Below are 7,782 nucleotides of genomic sequence, written 5' to 3' on the forward strand. Positions count from 1 at the left end.
GGGAATAGATATTATAAATACAGGATTGAATGATGCAAGAAACATAAAAATGGATTAAGCTAAATTTATTGATATAAATCGACTAAGTAGAAATTTTCTTGTCTGCACCAGAAATTCTATTTGGATCCTTTATATAATTTATATCTTTATTTTGATATTGTTATCACATGTATTATTTTGCTGTTTTCCTTTTGTTCTTCTCTATACTTTTCTTTAGCACTTTGAATGATTTTAAAACATTTGATTTGAAGTCTTTGTATAGAAAGTCCAATGTTTGTGCCTCTTCAGGGCCTACTTCTGTGAATTACTTTTTCCTTTGAGTGTCCCAGTACTTTCTGATTTCTTTGTATGGCTTTATTATTTTTTCATTGAAAACTGGACACTACTAAATTTTAATGGACTAACTCTGGTAATCAGATATTCCCTTTCCCTAGGATTTGCTATTTTGATTATTCTAGGTTTAGCTTGTTTTGGCTAAGATTTCCTTGCATTCCAGGGGAGTTTTTACCTGACTTTTATTTACTCTGCATTCACTTACTGCTATAAGACTTTGACTGTTTTACAAACTTGAGACAGAGTTCTCAATGTTTCTGATATTTTTATTGTGTTTCTGATGAAACACAGGAATTTAGAGCTTCCCACTCTACTGTTTCCCTGGTGCCACTCCCCAAAGCAGACATTTTAAAAATATTCAATCAATCCTTCTTCCTAGAAATGATGTATGGGTCACATGATTATATTATTGCTAAAATATTTTAGCATAACTTTAAAATTATAAAAGAGCTATGTTTATGTTCACTCTATAATTGCATTCTTAGCTGATGTTTATAATACAAGATTAACAAATACAGGTAAAATAAATGAGTAAATTTGTTTTTCTGCAACAATTACTTAAAGGCTAATCTTTTTGATCACAGTGAAATGTTGACTTACTTCAGATTTCTATATTTTAGATTATTGAGGTCATGATTTGAAGCCAAAATACATTTATTCCCATATAAAATAAGAAACAGTTGTTTTTTTCTGTTGTGGCTTATTGAGGAAACAATTAGTATGTCTTAGTGGTAAAAATGTGCATTTACATTTTTAAAGAAAATATAAAAACATACTTTAACCCCTGGTCATGTGATATTAACTCTTATTTCCCAGTATGTTTTTAATGTGATTTTCCATCTAAAAATTATTTTGTATTTACTTTTACATTTAACTCCCAAATACTAATCAAAGAGCAACTGGGCCAACAGCATTGTAACAAACATCATTATCAAGACAAAGGAATCTATATGATGGTATTTTAAAAATTTCACCTCCAAAATAATTTGAAAATTTGAAAGATTTGTTTAAAGAGAGACAAATAATAATATTAAAAAAGACTTACCAATGAACAAATCCAAATGGCCAAATGTTGGGCACTGAAATTCAACATACAACACCGATTAAGATAGTATTGGCTTAGAAAAATACTTAAGTGTAAAAAAAAAAAAAAAAAAAAATCAGAGTTTGGTTCTTTCACTAACGTTTGTTACAGCTTGGGTTTTCAAGTTATTTCTGGGCTACACAGTACTTTCCAGACTACCTGGTGGCAGCTTGAGAGTCTAGTATCACCTTGTGTTGGGACCCAAAGATCCAGAAGAAGCATAGCGCTGTGACTAGACCACCTATGAAACCATCACAAGGCTTAACCCACCCTTGATCCCAGAATCTTTACAAATGCTTACTAAAGAAAATTCTCAGGATGATTCAGAGGACTCTCATAACTTCTGCTCCAACATGTCGATAAAGAACCGTAGTAACTTGACTGTCGATCCTGGTACCCAATTCCCAACTCATCTTCATCTGTCAGAGGTTTACCTCAACAACAGGGTAGAAGAGAAATTATTTTCCAGGATATCAGAGATAGCTTGCCTTACAGGGGGAAGGGAGTGAGAACACAGTTATCTGTGCAGAAAGAAAGGGTGGTAAAATTGATACCTGTTAGTACACAGATTTTCTCAGCTTCAAAGAGAACTAACAGATACTGGGCTTAGAGGAGTTCAGACTGAATTGAGAAGGGAACCATTCAGATGTGGCTGCACTTTCTGCATGCACTAGGTAGAATCCTTCTGAGAATGCTAGAATAGGGAATTATGACACTGAGCAGATTCAGCCATCATTTTTTTATTGTACTTTTTACTCTTGCTGGTAATATTATTCAGCAGTTGAGAAAGCTACTCTATACTATTACAGACTATAACAATAATTTTGATAATGAGTTCTTTTATGTGTTTTTCTTCATTTATCTTTTCCTTTCTACTGTGATACCAGTAATTCATAAGGGATCTGTATAGTTTGAATGTATTTGAACAACTTCAATATACTTTAGCTCCACTCTTTGATTTGATCCAAAGAAGCATCAATAGGTCCTAAGTGTTCCCATGTGTCTTAGAAAGCTGAAATCAGCGAAATGTAACCCAACATCAAGAATCTGTAACAAAGTAACTTGGGGAAAGAAAACATTGGGTAGTTTGCAAGAGCATAATAGTTTCATTTTCTGACTTTCAAAAATTTGAATTGTATTAAAAGAAGTCTTCCGTGTGTTATTTTTTTCCATTTTCAGTAACAAGTAAATGTGTGCATAGAGAAACAATAAAATTGATATATTCAAGTATTTTTAAAAATGAAATGTAGAAAAATAAAGCCAACCTTTATACTTACTCTATATATTTAAGAAAATATTTTGAAATGCCTAGAGAATATGTGTAAAATGTGAGATGAAGCTATTATACCACAAGATGGCAGATTAAGGCCACTAAACTGATATTTTTTGCAGTAGTAAGGTTCTATTTTCTCTTTCATATACCTGCTGACTTTTTATAGAACTTTTAATAAAAAGAATACAAAATATGCAAAATTTGGATGTAAACTGATGATTAGAACTCCAGTCTATGGCAATCATTATTTTTCAGTTGAAAAATTTTGCTTAAGATGTAACAAGTATTTTGTTACTTAATCACAAAAAATTTTATGTAATTTAAAATTCCGGTAAGGATTTCTATGAAAACTTTAAATCATTACGTATTCGATATAAAACAAACTTTGGCTTTATTTCTGGATAAAATTATTTTTTGACTATCCTTACAAACCATGAGACATTCAAAGTTACTTAAAACAAATAAAAATAAAAACAAAAATTTTAAAAACATCATTACTTTGGTGTCAGCTTATTTGAAATCTATGTTGCCATTGTTTAAGGTTTCTGAATTTCTGCGTTTATGATCCTTTCTAATCTTGAACACTGAGGCCCCTGTTATCCCCTTATGACCTCAAGTTTTGCTTAAATGTATGATACAACTGTACTCTTATATTAACATCTGCATTGTATTTGACTTACCATCATAGAAACAAGGACATTACATTATTGATATCAGAAAATCTGTAGTAAGAAGATAATGGCACTTCCAGATAAAAATAGCATCTGGTGGGAAAGTTCCTAAGCATAAATAAAACCATACATTCAGGATAGCAAAATGTCAAATGTGGCTATGTCATAGAATATTCCTGTGATTATCATAGCTGGAGAATGAGGCTGAAAATGTGTTTTGAAGAGCAATCTATCTCCCCCCCCAAAAAAAATACTTGAATGATCTCATGGATGTTAGAAAACTTTAACAAATGTTAAAATAGAAGATTATTATAATTTGATTTAACATTTATAAAAGTCAAATTCCCAGCCCTATAGAAGATTATGTGGACTGCAAAAGTTGCGTTAAGCAGTAGAATTTGGCTCATGGATATACAAATTAAGAGCCCTTTCTATTATTCCCCATAAAACATAAGGAAGAATTAAGAAGTGCCTGACATGCTGAAGTAATTGTATAGGTGGGAATGGGGCATTCTTAATTAATCAGCTAATTATTTAAAAGATCATTTATTCATTTAAGAAATAATTGAGCACCTACATTATACCAGATGTATTTTATTTTATTTTAAAATCCTATTTATTTATTTGAGACAGAGTCTTGTTTTGTCGCCTCGGCTTGAGTGCAGTGGCATGATCTCAGCTTACTGCAACCTCCGCCTCCTGAGTTCAAGTGCTTCTCCTGCCTCAGCCTCCGGAGTAGATGAGATTACAGGCCCCTGCCACCAGGCCTGGCTGATTTTTGCATTTTTAGTAGAGGCGGGGTTTCGCCATGTGCCAGGCTGGTCTGGAACTCCTGACCTCAGGTGATCCGCCTGCCTCGGCCTCCCAAAGTGCTGGGATTACAGGCGTGAGACCCTGCGCCCGGCTGCATTCTGAAAACTTGGAGCTACAGTGTTGAAAAATAAACCAAGTCCCAAGCATTACAGAGCTTACTTACTACCTGGAATATATCCACACCAGCACCTCACACCCCATTCTCATGAACATATTCTAAAATGTCAGACTATGGAGAACACAAGAATATGAAATAAGTGAGGGAGCTGTTTGAATATTTTTCCTGTGATGAAATGTTCTAGGCAGAGGGAACCGAGAATTGCAAAAGAACCAAAGCAGAAATAAAACTATGTGTTTTGGATACATTAGAGAGACCAAGTTAGTAGACAGAAATGAAAAAGAAAAAAAAAATAAGAGAACTTTTAAAATTAGCTAATAATTTATGAGTCAGCATTGTGTTGCATTGGCTATATAGATATGAACAAACATAACCCTTTGTTTAGAGAGAATTTACAGTCTAGGGAGGAACTTGCTATATTGGAAGAGAAGTATGAACTAATGTAGGTAAAGAGAAATGTCTAGGAATGTGAGGAAGAAGGAAGAGTCAAGAAGCCTGTCTTCAGGGGTTTCTTGCTAGAGTCAGCTGTTTTGTAACAATCCCATTAACCTAAATAAACATGTCAGGAGAGAAATGCTTATTGATAAGGCATGGTGGAAGACTGGTAGTAATGACTGCTGCTTTTAAAACAGAAATTGCCAGCCAGGCGCAGTGGCTCACTCCTGTAATCCCAACTCTTTGGGAGACTGAGGTGAGCGGATCACGAGGTCAAAGAGATCGAGACCATCCTGGCCAACATGGTGAAACCCCGATTCTACTAAAAATACAAAAATTATCTGGGCGTGGTGGCGTGTGCCTGTAGTCCCAGTTACTCGGGAGGCTGAGGCAGGAGAATGGCGTGAACCCAGGAGGTGGAGCTTGTAGTGAGCTGAGCTGGCACCACTGCACTCCAACTTGGGCGACAGAGCGAGAATTCGTCTCAAAAAAAACAAAAAACAAAAAAACAACAACAAAACACACACACACACACACACACACAGAAATTGCCAATACTATGGAACTAATTGAGAAAGATATTAGTGAAAAATTAACCTTAGAAGAAATAATACATATGAAATTTTTAAAATACAGCATATAAGTAGAATAAGGGAGCCACACTGTCCTATAATGTTAAAGGTTGAGATAAAAGAGAAAATTGCTTGGAGTATATGCCCACTGATATAGGACCTCAAGATGAGTAGGATTTTGGCAGAAATGAAGTATGCCCGGGAGAGAGATTTCCTCAAGCAGGAAGAACAGCATAGACACAGGAATTTTTTCAAGTGCAGGAGACTGGCTGTTTAAATAACAAATGATTTGCTTTTGCCTGATCATAGGTTATAGATTAAATTAATATTTTATTACAGATTATTTACTTACCTAGGGCAGTCTCTCATTAATTCACTTAGCAATCTTACATTTTCATCAGGCCTGCCTGGTGTCAATATATTTTCAACTTAATTTTTAATTGAAGTGTAGTTACGGTAAAGTGTACAGATCTTAAGTGTTCAATTTGATGAGTTTTGACAAATGTGTAGCCATTATACAAAATAGACACTGGAAATTTTCATCACCTCAGAAAAATCCCTTTCTTCTCTTTCCAATTAGTCATTCATCATGTCGCCCTGCTGTTCCGCCCAAAGAGCCAACAGTTTCCTCTTGCTGAAGATCCAGTTTATTAGTTCGTCAGTTGTAGAATATCATGTGAGTAGAATCATGGAGTGTTTATTATTGTGTTTGGCTTCTTTTGCTCAGGATGTCTTGACTTTCATCCACCTTATTGCATGAAGTTGAATTTTTCTGGGATTTTTTACAATTACATTTTAAAACATAGATGAGCTTTTTAACTTGTGACTTTGCATTGTGTTTTTAATAGTAGCTCTAGAATTATACATCCTTATATTTCCACAGTGTGTACATAGTGTACTTTGTTAACTCTGACTATTTCACATAAAATGTAAGATCACAGCACTTTGGGAGGCCGAAGTCGGTGGATCATGGGGTCAGGAGATCCAGACCATCCTGGCTAACAAGGTGAAACTTCGTTTCTACTAAAAATAATAATAATAATAATGATAATAATAATAATTAGCTGGGCGTGGTCGTGGGTGCCTGTAGTCCCAGCCACTTGGGAGGCGGAGCTTTCAGTGAGCAGAGATCACGTCGCTGGACTCCAGCCTGGGCAACAGAGTGAGACACCGTCTCAAAATAAAAGTAAGAATAAGTACATTACCTACCTCCTTCATCCTTTTGCTGTAGAATCAAATGTATTATATCTGCATATACTATAAACCACACAATACAATGTAATGATTTTTATTTTAATTAATTATATGCATTCTAAAGAAATTATTTTAAAAATCATATTTTATGTTTATCCACATACGTATCATTTCAAGTGTTTTTTATTCTTTCCTGAAGATCTGTGTTTCCATTCTGAAGAACAACTTCCTTTAGCATTCTTTGTAGCACAGATCTGCTGGCAGTGAATTCCCTTAGGTTTTTTTTTTTTTTTTTTTTTTTGAGGCAGAGTCTCGCTCTGTCGCCCGGGCTGGAGTACTGTGGCCGGATCTCAGCTCACTGCAAGCTCCGCCTGCTGGGTTCACGCCATTCTCCTGCCTCAGCCTCCCGAGTAGCTGGGACCACAGGCGCCTGCCACCTCGCCCGGCTAGTTTTTTGTATTTTTTAGTAGAGACGGGGTTTAACTGTGTTAGCCAGGATGGTCTGGATCTCCTGACCTCGTGATCCGCCCGTCTCGGCCTCCCAAAGTGCTGGGATTACAGGCTTGAGCCACCGCGCCCGGCCGGTTTTTTTTTTTTTAAATCTACAAATGCCTTTCGTTTGTCTTAATCATTGAAGGGTATATTCACTGAACATAGCATTCTGGATTGACTGGCTTTTATCAAGCACTTTAAAGATGTTATTCCAGTGACTTCTGGCCTTTATAGTTTCTGATGAGAAGTCAGCGATGCTTCAAATCATTCTTCCCTTGCTTGTAACATGCAATTTTTCTCTGGCTGCTTTCCAGAGTTTTTCTTTATATTTGGTTTCTAATAGTTTAACTATGATGTGCCCTAGTACGATTTTCATTTTATTTTTCTCTGCTTGGTATTCTCTGAACTTCTAAGATCTGGAAATTTATGTCTTTCACAAAAAATGGAAATGTTTTCAGCCATCATCATATTTTTATGTCCCATTCTCTGTTTTTTTTTTCAGTAGCTTTTGGTGTATAAGTGGTTTTTGGTTACATGAATGAATTATATAGTGGTGAAGTCTGAGATTTTAGAGCACCTGTCATCAAGTAGTGTAATTTGCATCCAATATATACTTTTTGTCCCTTTCTCTCCCTTCTACCCTTTCCTGTCCGTGTCTCCATAGTCCCTTTTGCCTTTGTGTACACTTAGCTCCCATTTATGAGTGAGAACATACAGTATTTGATTTTCATTCCTGAGTTACGTTACTTAGAATAATGGCCTCCAGCTCTGTCCAAATTGCTGAAAAAGACATAATT

This window comes from Colobus angolensis, unplaced genomic scaffold, assembly GCF_000951035.1.
Source record: "Colobus angolensis palliatus isolate OR3802 unplaced genomic scaffold, Cang.pa_1.0 Scaffold243, whole genome shotgun sequence".
NCBI classification, from domain to species: domain Eukaryota; kingdom Metazoa; phylum Chordata; class Mammalia; order Primates; family Cercopithecidae; genus Colobus; species Colobus angolensis.